The sequence below is a fragment of the Cydia pomonella genome, chromosome 28 (genome assembly GCF_033807575.1).
Source record: "Cydia pomonella isolate Wapato2018A chromosome 28, ilCydPomo1, whole genome shotgun sequence".
NCBI lineage: Eukaryota > Metazoa > Arthropoda > Insecta > Lepidoptera > Tortricidae > Cydia > Cydia pomonella.
This window is the reverse complement of record NC_084730.1, coordinates 583,627-607,390: the sequence shown is the minus strand read 5'-3', so window position 1 is coordinate 607,390 and position 23,764 is coordinate 583,627. Positions and strand designations below refer to the sequence as shown.

The 23,764-nt window shown below is 36.7% G+C and overlaps 2 long non-coding RNA genes across 2 annotated transcripts in view; one reads left to right on the top strand and one right to left on the bottom strand.

The window, feature by feature from the left end:
* The window catches only part of LOC133532959 (uncharacterized), an 89,208-nt gene that overhangs the window by 35,069 nt on the left and 30,375 nt on the right, over positions 1-23,764 (top strand). The window contains exon 2 of the long non-coding RNA XR_009801781.1: positions 20,205-20,293. This is a non-coding gene — a long non-coding RNA (uncharacterized LOC133532959). The remainder of the gene's footprint in view (positions 1-20,204; positions 20,294-23,764) is intronic.
* Positions 1-23,764, bottom strand: part of LOC133532960 (uncharacterized) — a 149,495-nt gene that overhangs the window by 114,730 nt on the left and 11,001 nt on the right. The window lies entirely within an intron of this gene.

Below are 23,764 nucleotides of genomic sequence, written 5' to 3'. Positions count from 1 at the left end.
TATGCCTTGTATGAGGAACGGCGGTTTAACACGAGTGATGAATTTAAAGAACATGTCAAGCAATATTCGAAAAAGTTTAAAATAGATTGTCATATGGCTAAGCGAAATTATCTAAGTCAAAGAATAAAAAATAGTACCAACATTATTAAAGCAACCTGGAAAGTAATCAATGTGGAGACTGGTCGCTCGAAACACAGAGTGAATGATTTTAAACTAAATATTGATAACAAAATTATAGATTCCAATTTAGAAGTAGCTACAGAATTTGAAATTTTTTTCACTGACGTACCAGTTTTCACAACTAAGGATTTAAATTCATCACCCTCATCTGCTGTTACTCTATTAAAAGATAACGCTCCAGAGTGTTGCGGAGATTTTCATTTTGAACGTGTTTGTACCTCCGATGTAGTAAAGGCGTTTAATTCGGTTAATGTCAAAAAAACGAATGACCTCTGGGGAGTCTCTGTCCATGCTGTCAAATCCTTAGTAGAAATTATAGCGCCTGACTTAGTAATTATATTTAACAACAGTGTTGATTGCGGCGAGTTTCCTGATTTATTGAAACATAGTAAAATAACTCCTTTATTTAAATCTGGTAGCAACTCTGACCCCACTAACTTTAGACCGATATCTGTGCTACCAACGTTCAGTAAGATTTTTGAAAAATTAATTCTTTCTCAATTAGTACGACATTTTAACGTCAATAATTTAATGCATAATAAGCAGTTTGGTTTTACACGGGGTCGCTCGACAACTGATGCTGGTGTTGAGCTAATTAAGCATATCTTCGATGCCTGGGAGGAGTCACGAGATGCTATAGGTATCTTCTGTGATTTGTCTAAGGCCTTCGACTGCGTTTGTCATGAAACATTAATCAGGAAACTACACTATTATGGAGTTAGAGGAGCGGCACTGGATTTACTTAAGTCCTACTTAAATGGTAGAATACAAAGGGTCGATGTGAATGGACAGCGATCACCGGGGTCATTGGTCTCTATGGGTGTACCACAGGGGTCAATATTGGGACCTTTCCTGTTCCTTATCTACATAAATGACTTGCCATTCCTTGTAAAGACCCACCATGATATAGTATTGTTTGCAGACGACACTTCACTTATTTTCAAAGTCAAACGACAGCAACAAGCTTACAATGATGTAAACGATGCTATTTCTAAAGTAGTAAATTGGTTCAATGTTAATAATTTATTGTTAAATGAGAATAAGACTAAATGTATTAAGTTTGTCACTAGTAATGTAAGGCATGTACAAACAAGTGTCATTGTGAAGGATGAGGAATTGGAACTAGTTGATAGTACAGTTTTTCTTGGTATAACTTTAGATTCTAAACTCCAGTGGGGTCCCCATATTGCTACTCTTTCGAATAGACTGAGTTCTGCAGCTTTTGCAGTAAGCAAAATCCGTCAGTTAACTGATGTCAAAACAGCTCGATTAGTATATTTTAGTTACTTCCATAGCATTATGTCATATGGTATTTTACTGTGGGGTGGTGCTTCAGAGATAAATACCATTTTTGTTCTGCAGAAGAGGGCTATTCGAGCAATATATAAAATGAACCATAGAGACTCACTGAGAGATAAATTTAAGGAAATTGACATCATGACAGTGCACTGTCAATACATTTATGAGAATATTCTGTATGTGCATAAAAATATTGCCGATTTTAAGAAAAATTGTGACATTCATAATATTAATACTAGAAATAAACATAAGCTCGCCGTGCCCTTCACTCGGCTCCATAAAATTAAAAAATCATTCATGGGTAATTGTGTGAGATTTTATAATAAACTTCCAAACCATATTACTGAGTTACCAATTAATAAATTTAAGAATCATGTAAAGCGTAAACTTATTTCTAAAGCTTATTATACCACACAAGACTACATGAATGATAAAACAACGTGGGATTAATTGTGATTCGAAATGATTAATTATTTATTATATTTGAATAATGATGATGAAATGGATATTCCAATGCATGTATTTCCTTTGTTGTTTTTATTATATTTGTTTGACATTTAGAATTTATTCTAGAAACAATCTAGACAAGTATTTTTTATACATTTTTTTATGTATGACTGTATTTTGTGAAAGTTTTAGTATTAAATTTGATCGATGAATTATATTCATTAGTATTATATATGGAATAATATTTACAACATCAATAAATTGCTCTGATAATTAGATTAAGATAATTATATGTAATACTGTCTTACTATTCATAAGTGCTTGTTGCTAGGCCTACATGAATAAAGTATATTTGAATTGAATTGAATTGTAAGCTCAATAAGGATTGTATTGAGGGTACTTAGACAACGATATATATAATATATAAATATTTTATAAATACTTAAATACATAGAAAACACCCATGACAACAAATATCCATGCTCATCATACAAATACATGCCCTTGCCAGGATTTGAACCCGGGACCATCAGCTTCGTAGGCAGGGTCACTACCCACTAGGCCAAACCGGTCGTCATATCGTAATATTACATCATTAATAAGCCATGTGTCGTGGCAGAGAAAAGACGCTGGCTCACACATCGCTGGTATTCAATATAATCTTTATTCAACTAGCCCTAGCAACAAGCACTTTTAAATTGTCAAGTTTTGCAAATGTCGTCTTAATCTAAATATCAGAGCAATTTACTGATGCAGTTAGTTAGGTATAGTTCTTATAAAACATTGAAGTAATAATATTAATATAGATATGTGATGATATTAATAAATGAGTATGCGCGGTGCAATTGAGAAAGTTGCTTAATTTAAGCTCAGCTCAGGAATGCACTCTTGAAATTAACTGGAATTAAAAACAAATACAAAAAAATTACCCGGACAATTTTAAAGATATTTTAAAGTTCGGCGATTATTTTGCGTAGCGGTAACTGTTAGCAGTCTTTACTTACTGGTGCACATTGGTTTTATAATACCTTGTTGCCATGAGGTAACACCGCCGTTACGTCACACTGTTCGAATAGGTATGAGGTATGACGTCAGAACTTCAGCCAGTAACAATGCTTATTGAATGCTATTTTGTACCTAATTAGGGTTGTTGTGTGTTTGATTTTACCATTTTTAGAGGTCGGTACCCGTGCCCGTCCGTCCGTCTGTCTGTCTATCTGTCTGTCCGTCTGTCACTAGGCTGTATCTCATGAACCATGATAGTTAGTTTCTGTCTAATAGTCTTTTAATAGTCAGTTGAAATTTTCACAGATGATGTACTTCTGTTGCCGCTCTAACAACAAATGAGAAACTCGCTGAAACAGAGTTCCCATGGCCACCTCCTATCTCCAATCATCAGATCAGCTACATATCATTGCATTGTCGTCCGATTTACATATGTATGCAAAATTTCAACTCAATCGGAAATTAGAAGTGGGACACATTTAGCTTCCAAGTTTTGTCCCGAACCGACTAACAAACATATAAGTATATACTAACAGAGCACGTTAAAAAAAAACCTGTAAAAAAAACAAGAGGCCCATTGATTGGAATTATCGCCAATAACCAATCAAATACTTTCGCAGGTTAGTTTCACTTAATTTTGAATTATTATTAAGATGACAAAATAATAGTATGAAAACATAATACTTATATTTATGGAAAATTTGTGGAAAATTGGAAAATTGGTTACTAATTCATATAAATTTATCAAGATTTTTAAAAGTTAATTACTTATTTTGTATTATTTACTAACATCTTACTAAATGTAAAAAAAAAACGTTCGCCCATGACTAATTACCTTAGCATAACCAAACACCTAATTTAAAACAAAAAAAAAATGTCCCAATCCCGAACGCAACATGAACAAAACGCTGGCCCTTCTGTCAAAAATAAATCAAACGGACCTATCTTGGCTCCCATTGGTCGGCGCTTTTTCTTCTATTGGGGAACCACGGCCCGTGGCTGCCGGAAAAAATATGTAAAGTTATCTATGATCCTAGACCCGTTTGGAAGGGCCCGCTATTGGTCGGTAGGGCCGTTAAGTACAAGTGTGTGTGCATAGTAGGGCAAGTGTGTGTGGATAGATATTTGGACAAGTGTGTGTGCATAGATAATTTATGTAGTGATTGGTTGTTTACGTTACACTATTAGTATGATAAATAGAAAACTCTTTACTACACGACTAAAATATCATATCTATTATGAATTTTGATTTATTTATATTAAATGTTAGTATTGAATTCAATCTGTTTTTAAAAATTTTTTTATGAAAATTATTCATTTACGATAACAATATACATAATCGATATATACAGAGGATTACTATAACTAGCTTAAGTACCTATATCTAAAATAGGCCCTTGAGGCATTGCATGCCGCCAGCATTCTTGGTACAGTCAGCATCAATAGTATCGGAAGAAACAACGCGCCAAAAGTACTCGCTCTCGATTCTCGTTAGGTGGTTGGATCAAGGGTCAGATGCAGAAGGCGGTGATCTTGGACACGGCGCGGATAGTCCGTCGGTTCCTCTCTCTGCGGCCCTGACCACCGGCAGCTTGGGCCCTGCCCCGCTGCTGGCGGCACCCTAGGTTAGGTTTTTTATAATGTGTTTATATGTATTTTGTATTGTTTTGTAAGTGTTTTTATATTTTACTTTTATATTCATATTATAAATGACCTAGCCTAAGACCAAAAATAAATAAAGGGAATAATATAATATATAAAAATATACAAGCCTTCTTGGCTTTCCGTGGGACTTAGTCAATTTGTGTAAGAATGTCCCTATAATATTTATTTATTTAATTATTGTCACAAAACTGGCAGTAATTAACTTTTCTTAACAACACGCGCTAATTAGGTGCAGTCACGTCTGAAAATATCGGTACGAAAAATGTGGCAAAAATATCCATACCTTAATATATGGGCAATAAAGTCGTGTACACATATATTTGGCACTTTTTTCATATCGATATTTTCAGACGTGACCGTACACTAAGTATTTCCTGAAAACTCTTAAACTAGAGTTAGACCAAGACAAGTCTGCAACGATATTGTAGCACACGCAGTGCAAGTGTTATTGTTACGTCATAATTTCATAAAAGTTTAACGTTTAAAATAACGCTTGTGGCCCGATTCGAAGAATGAGATACGATAACGATAAGTTCTCATTTAGATATAGTTTGTATGTCGTATAATTGTCAGAAGAATGTCGATTCGAGCAACCAATGTCAGTTTGACGTTAGAAATATCGTAGATAGATCTTATTGCGATCACAGCGGAATCGAAATAAACGTCAATTTATGAGTTATCGATCTTTTAAAGATCTTTCCATGATCTTAAACGTGTCTTAATCATTCTTAGAATTGGGCCGTTGTACCGCGTGTACGGTCACGTCTGAAAATATCGATACGAAAAAAGTGCTAAAAATATGTATAGACGGCTTTATTACCCATATATCAAGGTAGTGTATACATATTTTTGGCATATTTTTCGTATCGATATTTTCAGACGTGACTGTACTATCAAAATCGTTGCAGACTTATCTTGGTCTGACTCTAGTCCAGTTCTTTATTTTTGTGCTTTAAAGACTTGAGTTTATCCAACACTAAAAATTTTAGTGCGTCTTTAAAATTGTTTCTTACAAAGCTTTTCATAATTTCAATTTTATTTGCTCCCTGGTCCCTCAAAACGTCAAACGAGTGCACAAAGAGGTCTCAAATTTCGTTTTTGGTCCAGACAAAGGCCATACATCAGCGGGGGAGAGAGAGGGGGCGCGGCGTGCGAGCGAGAGGGGAGCAGGCTTGTCTGGGGAGTTGGGTGGGGCCGCAGTGTCGGCGGGAACATGAAGATAATAATAACGCTGCCGAGTCAAGCGCAACTCCGTTAAGTTACATGAGTCAATAAATATTATAAGGACATTCTTACACAGATTGACTAAGTTCCACGGTAAGCTCAAGAAGGCTTGTGTTGTGGGTACTCAGACAACGATATATATAATATACAAATACGTAATTACATAGAATACATCCATGACTCAGGAACAAATATCTGTGCTCATCACACTAATAAATGCCCTTACCGGGATTCGAACCCAGGACCATCGGCTTCATAGGCAGGGTCACTACCCACTAGGCCAGACCGCTCACACTGAGTTACTGATAACCAGTCTAAATCGTCTTTAAACTGAGAAAGTTTCGAAAATCTTAAGTACTATTTACTAAGAAAAACACATGACTATGTCATGTTTTATGTTAAACTTTAAACGGTGAGTTTGGGAGCTGTCTCCCCCTAGAGAATAAAATTACTAACTATATTTATGCTCATAGACTTAGACCAACCTAAATTGGCAGCGATTTTGATGGCATATTATTAGACTGTGCAAGTGTTATCTTTAACGTCAAACTTCTATGAAATTATGAAGTGATTTTGAAATTATGACTTTCCGGTATTTTACGCAATATAATTAAGACTTTAAATAAAAATGGTAATTTGCGTGTTAGGTACGTAACTTTTACGCACCTATGAAATTATCACGTCTATCAAAATCACTGCCAACTTAGCTTGGTGTAACTCTAGCGGTGTCGCTACGCCCCCGCTGCCGCTCCGCTACCCTCCCCGCTGCCGCTCCGCTACCTTCCCCGCTGGCAGCGGCGCGCGCGCGGCCGTTGACCCGCGAAGGCTGCCGTCTACTTCCGTGTCCGCACAGACGCCCGTCTGGCTTCTTGCCCTGACTCGATTTTGGGCTAAACGCGCAACTTACTCGGACCTATCTCTGCAGAGATATGCAAACTGTTACAAAAAATAGTGGAGATCCGTTTAAGGGCATATTTGGTATGTATTCTGTACCCCTAGTGTAAATAAATTCGATTTCCAAACGTGATGTACGCGTTTGCGTTTAGTCTCATTTTGTATTGGATTTAGAAAGAGCGCGCCAAGCGGGACGTTTTGGAAACTCAAAATCCTATACAAAATGAGACTTAACGCAAACGCGTTCGTCACGTTATGATGTCGATCAAATTTACACTAGGGGTACTGATCAGGAAAAAGTAGAAAAAAGTATTGACGAGAAAAAAAATGTGCAACCCAACCTTCTTCTTCTTCCTCGCGTTGTCCCGGCATTTTTGCCACGGCCCATGGGAGCCTGGGGTCCGCTTGACAACTAATCCCAAGATTTGGCGTAGGCACTAGTTTTTACGAAAGCGACTGCCATCTGACCTTCCAACCCAGAGGGTAAACTAGGCCTTGTTGGGATTAGTCCGGTTTCCTCACGATGTTTTCCTTCACCGAAAAGCGACTGGTAAATATCAATTGATATTTCGTACATAAGTTCCGAAAAACTCATTGGTACGAGCCGGGGTTTGAACCCGCGACCTCCGGATTGCAAGTCGCACGCTCTTACCGCTAGGCCACCAGTGCAACCCAACCTTCTATACAAATAAATAAATATTATAGTGAACACCCCTAATAATGGAACAGGCACCAGTAATGGGATGGTATAGAAAAATCCTGTAAAACAAATATTTACCATCAGTTTTTAATCGCTGGCAACATTTTACCATAAACAAGAGCCAAAGAGCTGCTTAAGTTTAATTTTTCATTGATATTTATTATTTTGAAAATGAATGGCGCCATACATTCCATGACTGGAGCAAAAAACCACGGTTTTAATTGATTAATAATATTGAAACCAATTGTAGTAGCTTTCATTAAATACATAGAAAACATAAAGGACGATTTGGACATTCAACTTTTAAAGCGTAAAGCGATAGATATTTTACAGGTGTCGGTGAAATGTCAAAAACACTCCAAATTTTCCATGATTGGTGCCGTTAACCATGCCATTTGTACACAAATTGACTAAGTCCCACAGTAAGCTCAAGAAGGCTTGTGTTGTGGGTGCTCGGACAACGATATATATAATATATAAATAGATAGAAAACACCCACGAATCAAGAACAAATATCCGTGCTCATTACACGAATAAATGCCCTAACCGGGATTCGAACCCTAAGGGTCACTTACGACTAGGCCAGAACGGTCCAAACCCCAAAAAGCGGCCAAGTGCAAGTCGGACTCGCCCATGAAGGGTTCCGTACCATATATGACGTATTAAAAAACTACTTACTAGATCTCGTTCAAACCAATCTACAGTGGAAGTTTGCATGGTAATGTAGATAATATATTTTTTTAGTTTTATCATTCTGTTGCCTATTTTAGAAGTTACAGGGGGGGAGGGGTTTAGTTACCCTCAAAAAACATCCTATGACACTCCCGTGATCAAGACGAATCTAACGATACCTCTACATCAAAATCCATCAAGCCGTTTAGGCTACAGGAGGGCACAAAGAAACATACATACATACATACACTCGAAAAACATTACCCTCCTCCCTTTCGCAGTCGGGTAAAAATTGTTTAACAGTTATTTTACTGCTGCGAAGTGCGAATTATGATTGAGAAATAGCTTGATATCGATAACACATCAAGATTTATATTAGTCACTAGAACTGATAAATATTTTGCCCCCGAAAAACCGGGCTAGGTATGATCACAGTAAAACACGACCACTTTAATATCTGTGATGTATTATCAATTAATCAATCAGTTTATTTTGCAATAAAAAGGGTTGGTTTAAAGATGTTATGACAATATTCTCAAGTACAATCCTTAATTAGCCATAATCTATAGCATGCAAATTATTCACAATTATTTACATATGTACAAATAATGAATTGAAACTTAACTAAAAAAATCGGCCAAGCGCGAGTCGGACTCGCACTGGAGGGGTTCCGTACCATTATCTATAAAAACGGTCACCCATCCAAGTAATGACCCCGCCCGACGTTGCTTAACTTCGGTGATTGGATGAGAACCTCGATATTGGAAAGAAATGTTTATTTTATTCTGTTTTTAGTATTTGTTGTTATAGCGGCAACAGAAATACATAATCTGTAGAAATTTCGACTGGCTAACTATCACAGTTCATGAGATAAAGCCTGGTAACAGATGGACGGACGGACAGCGGAGTCTCAGTAATACCCCCTTTTTTTGACCCTTTGGGTACGGGACCCTAAAATTTAACTAAGTTATATGTCTTACATTACATTATAATATGCATTAATTGTTTAAAAAATCATTTAATTTATAAAACCTATGCTCTAAAAGCCAATCCCGTATTGATCAACACATAAAATTGAGTAAGGGGGACGTTCAAGTATTACGTAACGCAATTTTTGATGACTTGACCCCTCTCTCCCCCCCATGTAACGCGCCGTAACGTTTTTATTTTATACCTAAAAGTTACGTAACACCCAAATTACCATTTTTATCTAAAAGTCATAATTATGTTGCGCAAAGTACCGGAAAGTTGCTAAAAACCTGTGCTATTGTTTTAATCGTGATTACGATAATAATAAATAAAACAAGGGATTTCTAACTAGCTAATATTTACTTGGAACTCTGGGTTTTAACTCCTTAGAAGTGAGGCGTAATTATGCACTTATGATCGGCGCGTGCAGAATATTACGTGGAGATTCAGACTGCCCTCAGCTGGTCTCACAGCTGGTACGCCTCCTCATCCCTTCTCTGTCCGTCGCAAAGTTCAATTTTAGGCCTCGTAATCGCGACTTACTTGCGGCTCCTAAAGCGCGCACGAAGGCGTACAGGCAATCACCACTGGTTCGTGCTTTGCACTACATCAACGCACTTCTCCAGTCGGCTCCAGACTGCGATCTTTTTGCCAGTAGTTGGAGGCAAATTTGTGAGCAATGCAAAAAACCATTGTGAGGCAATGGATGACCGTCCGTCCTCAGTTAGTTATTAAGGTTCTCCTGTGTTTTGTTATTCTATTTTTCATGTATAACACAATTTAATGATCAATACCCTTCTATTTGTGTACGGATATATAACTTAAAATAATATTGACCTACCTAGTCCCAGATTGTATTCTGTACCTGATGTGTATGCATTTATATAGGTACTTTCTGTCCTAAATTTCGCAGTGCATTAGTATATACTGTAATGCTGTGTAATTTTGTTGTTAAAATAAAATAAAATAAAAATAAAATAAAATAAAATAAAGAGCGTAGGTACGGTCACGTCTGAAAATATCGATACAAAAAAGTGCCAAAAATATGTATACACGACTTTATTAAAGTTGTGTATACTTACATATTTTTGGCACAGTTTTCGTATCGATATTTTCAGACGTGACTGTACTGGCACAGACATTAATTGTTGACCCATCTCCATCCAATTTGAAAAAAAATATAGTGTTCAGATTTTCCCCTGTACTTGTAGAGTAGAGTAGAGAGCGTTTATTCGTGGAAAAATAAAAAAGAAAACAACAAGTAAAATAAAATAACATAACATATAAGCCACGAAATGGTCCCGCCTAAGCATGGTGCTAGCCTGGCTGGGCTAGGCCTGGTCATCCGTCGGGGCCATGACCGTGTACAGCACGAAGCGTAACACAATATTTACAATAAATATTGAAAAAAAAAAGTAGTAGAAGTGTAAGACGACATTACTTGCCAAATTTCATAGTTCTAGGTCAACAGGAAGTACCCTAAGCATTTTGATTCCCTTGAGAGTGTCGAAATATGCGTTTTTGTGACATAATATATATATATATAAATTATTTATTCACGACCAACTTGGATCATTATGTGTTAGTGACAAATTTTATCTTAATGCTAATGTTAATATATAAATATGTATTTAATTATAGCAAACTATATACTATATTTGAGTTTCTTATAAATAAATAAATAAGCGGATTCAAGAAAATCCGCCTAGGTACTCACTTATTCACTTATTCCTGCGCACATGAGTCGACCGTATCTTTTTTTTTAACGTTAACTTGATTTTTTCACAGCTTCAAGGGATAATAGATCTGAGTATATTGTTTAAATTTTAACTCAATACGTTCGTTCACGAGACAAAGATTCTTGACAGACAGAACGGACAACAAAGTGATCCTATAAGGGTTCCGTTTTCCCTTTTTAGCTACGGAACCCTAAAAAAACAATGTCTCGTGTCTAGTTCGAAACCCCCCTCCCTCCCCTGTAATCGCCCCCCGAAATCGCGTTACGTAATACTTGAATGCCCCCTAAACGTGTCTCAAATTAACATGGGAGTGGTAAAAACGGTTATTTTTAGACAATTGCCGATGAGTCCGATTCACACAATCACAACTAGTTTTGGTTTTGATACGACCTTGCCGATCGTCTTGGTGATTTCGCATCGCATTCCGCATGCAGAAATCGGCGTGAGCAATTTTCAAGGTCATATCAAAAAGAACAAAACCGGCTTAAAATAGTTTTAATTTGAAAATAACTTATAACTACGTCCAAAAGACAGGTATGGGCATTGTGAATGTCACCTGGTGTGGTAGGGCACAGCACAGCGGATGTCATTCCAGATCTAGAGCAGAGCCCAACTGGGGAAGTTCCTCCACCTTACAGAAAACCGCAGCCAAATAACACTAGACCCTACTCATAGTGTTGTGTTCCTGCCGGTGAGTAAGGTTGCCAGAGCTTAACGACGGTGCAAAGTGTTAGGGTCGGCAACGCGCATGTAACTCCGCTGGACTTGAAGGCGTACATAGGCTGCGGAGACTGCTTACCATCAAGCCGTATGCTTGTTTGCCACCGACGTAGTATAAAAAAACTAAACGAGTTTTTTTTACAAGCTATTATTTATTTTCAGCTATAATCTGTATGTCTGATCAAATTCTTTCCCATCACGGAACAATGGTGCTCCGGACCTTTGGGAGGCGTGCGCGGATCCGAAGCCAACACGTAGAGGCCCTTTTGACACTTAAATGAAATGTAAGGGGTACACCTAGCGGATGATGCCCTTGCCCGTGTCATGGGACGCACGCAGAGGCAGCACCCGCCAGGGTGTAAGGACTATTTGAGGGTTGATGGAATCTAAAATGAACTGGGCTATTGGGTGAAACCGATGGACTAAATACTGGGCTATGGGATAAAAAATCAAATTCTCATTATTATTTTTATTTTGATGAAGATTTTTTTTCCTATGATTTTGATAAAATCAAAGAGAATTTGTAGCCACAGTAAATTTACTGCCATCTCTCGACACATGATTAAAAGTTTAGAACGCCATTTGACTTTGATCCTTATTCTTTCACTGATATGTGTTAAATTTGTTGAATGTCAAAAAGTGGCGCCATCTAATAAATCAAAGGCCAAAGGTATGGCAACATCCTTTCGACCGGTAAGATGGCGCCACTTTTCAGCTTAGTTGAATCGAATTGAATAAGAAGTGGGTCTAATTTTGCTTGCAAGATTTAACCCGAAATTTACAACGTACATACTTATTGCAAGTAAAATAAAAACTTTTTAAAATCGGTCCAATTACGGAGAGATAATATTCACAACTCCGGTAGCCTTGCGGATAATGATCGCCATGACACCGGAAGTGGTAATGCAGTGTCTTGACAGCTTCCGGTCGGCGACAGAAACTAGAGGGCAAGTGTAATGGTCACTGGCCAGTTATTTTGTTTCATAACACAATTATTGGAGATATATGTTGGGAAATTATATTAATTATATTGTATGTAAACTGTATTTCGCTCCTAATTTTAACAATTATCAAAAAATCTAAAAAAGTCTAACGTAGGGGCATAGCCTTCTCCCACGCGTTGTCCCGGCATTTTGTCACGGCTCATGGGAGCCTGGGGTCCGCTTGACAACTAATCCCAAGAGTTGGCGTAGGCACTAGTTTTTACGAAAGCGACTGCCATCTAACCTCAAAGGTTGACTGGAAGAGATCCCTTATAGGGATAACTTCGCCTTTGTACATTGCTAACATTATTATTTTTTCCTTTTATTGTATCTTTACCTATCCCTTATGTACAATAAAGTGTTTACATACATACATACATATTACCTTCCAACCCAGAGGGTAAACTAGGCCTTGTTGGGATTAGTCCAGTTTCCTCACGATGTTTTCCTTCACTGAAAACCGACTGGTAAATATCAAATGATATTTCGTACATAAGTTCCGAAAAACTCATTGGTACGAGCCGGGGTTTGAACCCGCGACCTCCGGATTGCAAGATGCACGCTCTTACTGCTAGGCCACCAGCGCTAACGCACGCCATATAGGGATATAGCTATTGTTAATATTCATCAAATTATGTAAAAAAAAAAACCAAAACGTCAATATTCAGAGAGGAAAATGGGGACTACGTTTGTATGTAGAAGCAGCCATCCCCTTTCCTCTGGGATGGTTTTTGGGATAAAAACTATGCTATCTTCTTTCCAGAGACAAACTATCTGTATAGCCACCAAAAAATCGGCCAAGTGCGAGTCGGACTCGCGCACATTATCTAAAAATCACTTTTTTTGTATGGGAGCCCCCTTAAATATTTATTTTTTTCTGTTTTTAGTATTTGTTGTTATAGCGGCAACAGAAATACATAATCTTTAGAAAAACCTTTTAACTATCACAGTTCATGAGATATAGCCTGGTGACAGACGGACGGACGGACAGCGGAGTCTCATTAATAGGGTCCCGTTTGACCCTTTGGGTACAGAACCATAAAAATCAGCTTTCCATGTGCATAATGACCCTTCTCTATGGAAAATCACATACATTTTTCCCGATAATAATTATTAATGGATAAAATCAAACCACATTAGAAACACATAAAATACATTATTTGTTTTTTAAACCTGTTATGTTAATGAAATCAGTAATGATCATTGGTTAATTCATATCGTAGATGATAATTACAGCGGCATTCATAGCATGTAAAGTATGATGGTAAAATACTATCTTTACTACGAGCATATAAATCCTGTTGCCGCCTGTTGTTTACCTCTATCTTCATGTTTTTTATGTGTTTCCATGTACATTTTTTTCAGAGGTTGTGCAATAAAGAGGAATTGTATTGTATTGTATAATGTACTCACTTGCCTAGGCAGATCATGTTAAGCCAGATAGCATTCCAAAAGCGTTGTATTGGACGACCCTTGCTGAGTTTTAAAGGCTGCGTGAAACGCGACATGGTCTCCTGACATCGATAAAGATAAAGATAAAGATAGTTTATTATTCAAGTAGGCATATTACAATGCGCTTATGAACGTCAAATAAAGCTACGCCGGCTCTAACCCTACACCTCAGACCCGAGAAGATTTAAATCCCCCCTCAATTGGAGGAAGATATCCCAATATGGACCGGCAAGACGGCGGGACACATCTTTTCAAAACATTACATCTTATCATTAACATGCATTAAATAAGAAAAAAATACAATTTAGATTACTATAGAAATCATGCAATTACATACAATAGCTACTTTTCTTTATAGAAATTTGATAAATGTCATATCAAACCGTATAAATACGTAGCTCTTTCAGAATAAACACATATCGAGTTCTTACAAAGTAAATAAATAAAATAAATATTATAGGACATTATTACACAAATTGACTAAGTCCCACAGTAAGCTCAATAAGGCTTGTATTGAGGGTACTTAGACAACGATATATATAATATATAAATATGTATAAATACTTAAATACATAGAAAACACCCATGACTCAGGAACAAATATCAATGCTCATCACACGAATAAATGCCCTTACCAGGATTTGAACCCGGGACCATCAGCTTCGTAGGCAGGGTCACTACCCACTAGGCCAAACCGGTCGTCACTAGGCAAAAGGAAAAGAAAAATAAAATTAATAAAGAATCATCGATGGGACACTTAGGAGGAACTCGCGTCAGATCGTGATGGATGGAGGGGTGCCATCGCGAAAGGTCGCGATATTCACGACAACGCGTGGTTCCAAGACCTTGCCCGAAAACTCGCGAAGAGCAGTGCCGGATTAAGACATTTTGGTGCCCTAAGCATTTCTAGACCATGGTGCCCCCTCATCAAGATTACATTTAATTTTCTTGGTAAATTGAGTGACGTTTATTGCCGCATTGCTCCTGAGAATAGAATTTTCAATCCGTCACATCATTTTATCACGGAAATTGACAGTACTGCAGCAGTAATGTTCCAAGAGTAGGTAAGGTGAAGTGTAAGCAAATTCGAAGACCGTGCTTCGCATAAGTCCGGAGGCCGAGCCAACCATTGTCCAAGTGTAAGCGAAGACGTAAGACATAGGCCGTTCTCCGCACAGGGTTTTGCAACCTCTAGAGCTTTCCTGCGAAGCTCATTCATGTGAGGGCAAAGGCCGAGCTTCAGTAGGGGCTTAACCATTGGCCATTGGTTCTTGTCAGAACAAGTACCAATGGCCACAAATGTCTTAAATAGCAAATTATTGTTTACGAAAACGGAACTTAATAGGGTAAGTTTTAAAATGACCTCTGACCAGACGTTTCAAGGACGGCGTTGTCCCCACGGTTTCGGAGAAGACTGTGTAAAGTCGACATCATTATTTTGACGTTGGAGGTAATTTTGGAACTTAATCAAACGCGATTAAGTCCCGTTTTCTTACATAATAATGTGTCACAATTAGGCCAATACAATTAGATTTTTTCCACCTAAAAATACGTATAATCCGAGTTTGCTCCATTCCAGGAGATTTTCATTGTTACCCAAATAAACATTTTCATTTTCAAATCGAAAACGGTACGGCCGACGGAAAAAATGTTTTAATTACGAGTATTATTAAAATTGATATCAGAGGATCCAAAATGTAATTTAACTATGTTCTTGCAATAAAATATATTGATTGATTGATTGATTTAAGGTAGGTACCTTAATATGTATTCGTAGTAAATTGTAAAAAACCGGGCAAGTGCGAGTCGGACTCGCGCACGAAGGGTTCCGTACCATTTATGACGTATTAAAAAAACTACTTACTAGATCTCGTTCAAACCAATTTTCGGTGGAAGTTTGCATGGTAATGTATATCATATATTTTTTTAGATTTTTCATTCTGTTATTTTAGAAGTTACAGCTTACAGGGGGGGGACACACTTTTTTTCACTTTGGAAGTGTCTCTCGCGCAAACTATTCAGTTTAGATAAAAATGATATTAGAAACCTACATATCATTTTTGAAGACCTATCCATAGATACCCCACACGTACGGGTTTGATGAAAAAAAAAATTTTATTTTATTTTATGACGTATTAAAAAAAACTACTTACTAGATCTCGTTCAAACCAATTTTCGGTGGAAGTTTGCATGGTAATGTATATCATATATTATTTTTAGATTTTTCATTCTGTTATTTTAGAAGTTAGAGGGGGGGGGGGGGCACAAATTTTTTCACTTGGGAAGTGTCTCTCGCGCAAACTATTCAGTTTAGAAAAAGATGATATTAGAAACCTAAATATCATTTTTGAAGGCCTATCCATAGATACCCCACACGAATGGGTTTGATGAAAAAAAATTTTTTATTTTTTATTTTATAACGTATTAAAAAAAACTACTTACTAGATCTCGTTCAAACCAATTTTCGGTGGAAGTTTGCATGGCAATATATATCATATATTTTTTTTCGATTTTTCATTCTGTTATTTTAGAAGTTACGGGACACACACACACACACATTTTACCACTTTGGAAGTTTCTCTCGCGCAAACTATTCAGTTTAGAAAAAAATGATATTAGAAACCTCAATATCATTTTTAAAGACCTATCCATAGATACCCCACACGTATGGGTTTGATGAAAAAAAATTATTGTTTTTTTTATATGTTTGTGTAAAAATCCAAATGCGGTTCATAGAATACATCTACTTACCAAGTTTGAACAGTTATAGCTCTTATAGTTTCGGAAAAAAGTGGCGGTGACATAATCGGACAGACAGACGGACATGACGAATCTATAAGGGTTCCGTTTTTTGCCATTTGGCTACGGAACCCTAAAAAAGGTCGACATTTTTTATTTTTGGTAAAATCATGTTAATAATCCGAAAACGCTTTCTTACCAGTGTCGGATCCACCATAATTTATAGGGAATTCCTTCTACATCGAGTGGTTTGGCAATCCAAAGGAAAAAATTATCTCCTAAGGATCCCAAAATGTATGCACACCTCCTGGGATAGAGTAAACTTGAATTATACGCATTTAGGACCAAATAAATGTATTAAAACAATTTCCAGCTTGCTGGGAATTAATTCCTCTAAACGCTATTTTTGGATCTAATTTGATTGGCCTAAATCGTGATGGTTTAAATCAGTGTATTTAAAGGCAAAGTCTAGGCTGAATGCGATGAGCGTTCGATCGGCGCTTACGGATGAGGCCAAAGGTCGAGCTGGAAGAAAGCAAGGCTTGAATTTGACCAATGGCGAGGTATGACTAGCTGGACTTCCGCAGCGTCCGATTGCGGCGCGTTATCATATAATACAATCAATGGCGAGGTGTGAGCAAGGCAGCCCAGCTGCGAAAGAGGACAGCATGGATTTGGATCCATGGCCAAGCGAAAGTGAGGCAGTTTGCATAAAGTAAAAGGCCTGTGGCGTCGCATAAGACCTAACGCCGAACTGCAAAAGAGTGGCTTGAAATTGAACCTATGTAATCACGGTCCTCCTACTGCTCGGCCTTTGCCTTAACTCGAAAGCGCAACTTGATAAAGATGCTTTTATTGCCATGAGCTTTGATGGCCTCCGCGTAAGGTTGGGGATGTGCTTACGTGTCCTCACTCACTTTACGACCCTTCGTTGTTAGATGGGTACACACGTATCAAAAAGTTTCGTGTACATAAGTACTACACTTTGAGTGCGACGCTGATGCAGCCTGCGCGTTTTTTTTTTTCTACGATTTTGGTGCCCCCCTACACGTGGTGCCCTAAGCAAGTGCTTATTTTGCTTAATGGTTAATCCGGCACTGGCGAAGAGGTACTTACAGCCCACCTGAAGTTGTTGCCAACATGGCTCCCTCTTTTAGCTGTCACTAAGTGGTCGCAAATGCTGGTCCCGCATTGGCTTATACAGCCACGAGAGACGTTGTTCCTCACATACAAACGCTGCATAAAATCATCTGTCTAGATGTTAAAGGCCTTATGATAATACAAGAGTAATGTGATGATAATGTGAAATCACATAACATTAATACCGTATACAACGATATATACCGACCGATTTGATGACCTGTCTGGCCTAGTGGGTAGTGGAGGGGTAGTGACCCTGCCTATGAAGGCGATGGTCCCGGGTTCAAATCCTGGTAAGGGCAATTATTTGTGTGATGAGCACGGATATTTGTTCCTGTGTCATGGGTGATTTCAATGTATTTAAATATTTATAAATATATATATATATTATACATATTGTAGTCTAAGTACCCTCAACACAAGCCTTATTGAGCTTATACTGTGGGACTTAGTCAATTGGTGTAAGAATGTTCTTATTATATTTATTTATTTATTTAACCTTTATTGCACAAAAGAAAACCTTATAGTACAAAAGGTGGACTTAATGCCATGAGGCATTCTCTACCAGTCAACCTTTAGGCAAAGCAGAGAGATTGTGGGCGGTGCTACTTTAACAACAAAATTAAATATCAAATATCAAACATTTATTCAGCAAATAGGCCACAGGGGCACTTTTACATGTCCTTTTTTACAAACAATAAAAATGACAAGAAACAATTACAAATATGGAATCGATGAAATAATAAATTCTTTATTAGAGATGTATACTGTCTCTAAATGTCAAATTACACAAAAAAAACTATGATAAAAAAATAAAACCAACAAATACTAAAATTCTTTAGAGATGTATAAGTCTCTGAGTGTCAGAGATAAAATATAATAACCGGCCAAGAGCATGTCGGGCCACGCTCAGTGTAGGGTTCCGTAGTTACTCCTCCGTTACAATAAGCTAAACTGGAGCTTAAAGTATAGTAAATTGTTAACCAAGGGATGAAACGGTACCTTTCACCCGAGTTAAACAAATAGGCAAATTTGCATAATCAGTACCTAATTAAAGTAAGTCTTTTTACTATGAAGGGAAAACTTTTTGCGATAACTCAAAAACAGCTAAACTGATCATGTCTCCTATAGTTTTCATTTAATGTCTTTCTTAAGCTCTACTTCCACGATTTTTTTCATATTTTTGGACCTATGGTTCAAAAGTTAGAGGGGGGGGACACATTTTTTTTCCTTTCGGAGCAATTATCTCCGAATATATTCACTTTATCAAAAAATGTTTCTTGAAAACCCCTATTAGTTTTGAAAGACCTTTCCAACGATACCACTCTAGGGTTGAAGCGAAAAAAAAATTTCACCCCCACTTTACGTGTAGGGGAGGTACCGTAAAAAAAATTAAATTTTTAGATTTTATTGTACGACTTTGTCGGCTTTATTGATTTATTTATATTGATTGACGACCGGTTTGGCCTAGTAGGTAGTGACCCTGCCTACGAAGCTGATGGTCCCGGGTTCAAATCCTGGTAAGGGCATTTATTCGTGTGATGAGCATGGATATTTGTTCCTGAGTCATGGGTGTTTTCTATGTATTAAAGTATTTATAAATATTTATATATTATATATATCGTTGTCTAAGTACCCTCAACACAAGCCTTATTGAGCTTACTGTGGGACTTAGTCAATTTGTGTAATAATGTCCTATAATATTTATTTATTTATTTATTTATTTATATATCCATGCCAAATTTCAGCTTTCTAGCATTAACGAACACGGAGCAAAGCCTCGGACAGACAGACAAACAGACAGACAGACGGACATGGCGAAACTATAATAAACTAAAATAAAAAAGATATTAAATTATCTTTAGTGATGTAGAGGGTATCCAAGGCTTGAATTCTTATAAGTATAAATAATTAAAAGACAAGAAATCAAATCAGACAAACAGACAAGAACCGAATGAAGTGTCTCACGTTAATGCCACTCAAAAGTAAAGTTACATACTTATAATATGTAGCCCGTGTAAGCTTAAACAGACCGGTCTCCACAAACAAAACATTTATATTTATTTATTTATTTATAACAAATGTATTCGGCCGAATGCCGAATATTCATAGCATCTCTAATTTTCACCACGCATTCGAAATTATCCCAACGCACCTTACCTCTCTTTGCGCAAGATTTTATTGCACATGACTGTCCCGCCGCATACAGTTAACTGACCTTTCGTATCTTATCAGAGACATAACGTTTTCAAATCAACTATTACATATTTTCTTATGTACGTGTACAATGTGGGTTACATTTCAAAATGTCACCCCATAATGTCTCCACCAATCGTCAACGGTTAAATTTTGTAATTTTTGACACTTCACCCTCAGGTTTGCGGACGGAAGACGCACACATGCACACGCTACAGGATTGCGCGTGTGTGAGTGCGCTGCAAGCGGATACGGGGAAAACGAACCGGGTACGTGGCTTTTTGTGCAATAATATAATTTATATATTTGATTTTCCGCGATTACTCATTGTCATGATAATCATACTAATATCTTATTACTATGATTATCAGGACAATTCTTACGAAACTAAATTGTGGTCAATGTGATTAAATAGTTAGTTCTTATTTATTTATTAACCCATATATAGTTATATGGGTTAAACCTTTAATCTTTAATACACAAAAGAAAATACCTTACAAAGCAAACCGTACAAAGGGAGGTAAAACCAAACTAAACATTTTCAACTTAAGGCAAAACAGAGAGATCGTGCTAGTGATAGTGATAAAACAACACAAAATACATAATGATAACATATATATGTGTGATTGTGTATGACAATTCCCTCTGTATTTTTATACCAGTTAAAATATAAACTTGCTTAATAGGGTTGTTTCCAATTTTTTGAAACGCTTGCATTACGTTCTATAGTAACTAAAAGTTGTTATTAAATTGTTGTGTTGTTAAATTAACAAAATATATTTTGACAGATGCTTTCGCGCCCAAAACGCTCTTTTCTTTTCTTCTTACATACACACGTAGAAAATACGAACTGTCAACTGACATTTGCCATTTGTTGTTTATCGCCTAACTGTCAACAGTGTCAATCCGAGAGTTGGTCGGTCACGTGACGTGTGCCAAGAGATATTTTAAATTCAATATTTACAAAAATACGGTCATTACAGGTCCCCTAAAAGTAGTTTAACATGTTCTTATAATCCAAAAGAATTTATTGGGATACGATTCTGCCCTAAGATTTGTAGATGGAAACAACCCTATGGCTTTGCCAACCAGACCAAACATTACGGATACTTGGCCTTGGTTCTCAACCAATGAAAACAGTGATTTTCCACAGATGTAAGGTACGTTTTACCTACTAACTAATCCGGTTGACTAGCATAAATTGCATCATAGCATTGCCTTATTCAATGCCTTTTGTACTTCCTATAAGATTCCTACGTGGAATAAAGATTTAATAAATAGTATAACTACCTAATTGATCTTTTCTTTTTTTTCTCTCTTGTACCTACTAAATGTCGGAACGTTTCCAAAATGGCTATTTCATCATCATATCAAATAATGAATAGAATCAGGCGTTACTTTGCGGAAATCCATACTAATTAAAACAAAAATATTACTTTGCTAATCCGCGAAAAGATAACGCGCTAGTCAATCAGTGCAAAAATTATTATGCATTAATTGCATGTAAAAATACGCAAGTACCAGTAAGTATAACGGGTTGGCACTGATTGACTAGCACGTTATCTTCACGCGCATATCAGCCCATTATTGTCTACTGCTCAGCATAGGCCTCTTTTGATATGTAGCGTACTGCTACATATCCCAGACCTAAGTTATTCTCATCCAGAATAAATAACCATTCGGATCCTTCTTAACCACGCACTTGTTTTTGGTAGCTGTGGTTACCAGCTGTCACCCCTATTTCATTATAATAATAGAAGTCACTGAAAAATATCAAGCAAGTGAGTGGATAATTTTTTTTTTCTGTAAATAAATCTTGAATTTTCCGATAACTTTGCAAATTTTATGGCAACTTTCCGCACTTGTAATTGGCCTTCGTTAAATCCGTAGTGTACGCGACCTCCTGTATAAAGTCACGTACGATAAAATAGGCACATATTTCGCACTATCACGTTTCTTATCTCAATATACTTATAATATTATTTTTTTTGGAGCTAAATTGTCTCTAATTAGAGCGAATAAAGCGTGGCTGATAAGAGGCCACCTATACGAGAAATATCTTGATCAAGACAATTATTTATATACAATATACTTACGGTTTTATTCGATAAACGAAAATGGGAGGATAATGTTTTTTTCTAGACTGTAAAGTATCTGTGTAGTACCTGATGATACAAGAGTTCGAGTAGCGCCTATCATTATTCATTATATATTATTGAGTATGTATAAAATACATAGTAGTATATTAATGATATTATATAAATTTTAGTATTTTTATTTCTGTATTTTATATATATTGTATCAAGTTTTTCTGTTCTTTTCGTTAGTTTAAATAAATATCATCTTTCTTTCCCCTTGCACCATTTTTGCATGTATCGTCTCTGTTTATCCCGATAGTACGCCGGTAGAGAATGTTATTAGGCATTAAGACATTTTTTTTTTGTATTTTGTGCAATGAATCTTAAATAAATATAGTCTTATAATCAGATATATTGGGGCGGGATTGGGTGAGGTGAGGGGACCGAGGTAATAGAAGTTTTTTTTATTGATTCAAAAAATGTACAGCATTACAGCGAACTAATACACTGTGATATTTATAATAGACAGTATTTATACAAGCTAGGTACATGATAAAATCTAGAAAGGACAAACAGAACAAATGTAAGAAAGTTTGTTTGTTTGTGTGGAATTTGACACTTGACATATTCGCTATGGTGTGCGTAACCTGTTTTCTATGCATCTCGCTCGTACTGGCATATTAGTGCGAGCGAGATGCATGGAAAGCAGGTTACGCAGACGGTAGCGAATATGCCAGTTTGACACTGCTAAGGTGCTAAGGCAGTCGTGGTAAGACTACCAGGCCCGACGTCTGTGGGAGTGACTCGTTATACTTGTACACTCCTCTTAGATTGGGAAGCTCGGCTGCTTCGATTTATATCATTAGAAATATAGCTTAATATGAATACTTATATAAAATACCTGCAATCTTTAAAGTTTATTTGATATTTTTTTCCTTTTGACGCATTATCCCGACATTGTCTATACAAGTTCTTTATACTTTACAATACAATACAATACAAATACACTTTATTGCACACCTCAATACAGAAACAGTACAAATAATACAACACATAAAGAAGAGGTAAACAACAGGCGGTCTTATCGCTAAAAAGCAAATTGCAAAAAGCAATTTTTATATTTAAGTAAATTGTGTTTTTTTTTTATAAATCCAACGAATACGACGATTAAACGATTTTGAATGTTCTCGCGTGAGATTAGTGTCGAGACAAATCTCACGACAAATCATCAGGGGGAGAAAATTCTCCAAAATGACTCACGTAATTAATGAACGACCCTCTATATACCTATGATATAACCCACTGTTGGTTTACATGTGCTTATCGACCAAGTATGATATTTTGTTTTTTTTTCTCTATGTACCTACATGTTGTTAATTACGTAGTGTCCAATAATGCAAAAAGAAAAAAATATCCTAAACAACATTTTTTTTATCTGACAGATCGAAACGGAAACAGATTTGACAGTTGACAGGTAGCGGCACTATATAAAATCATCATACAATATAGAGCGGATACCAACTGTCAGGTTTTAGAAGCGTGAGTAGTACGAACAACCGCCTATTTTCAGAATTATTTTTTTGACGGACCGATATAAGTATTTATGTAAATTTATTTATGTTGTATGTTATATGAATAGAACCGATTAAAAGTGAAGTTATA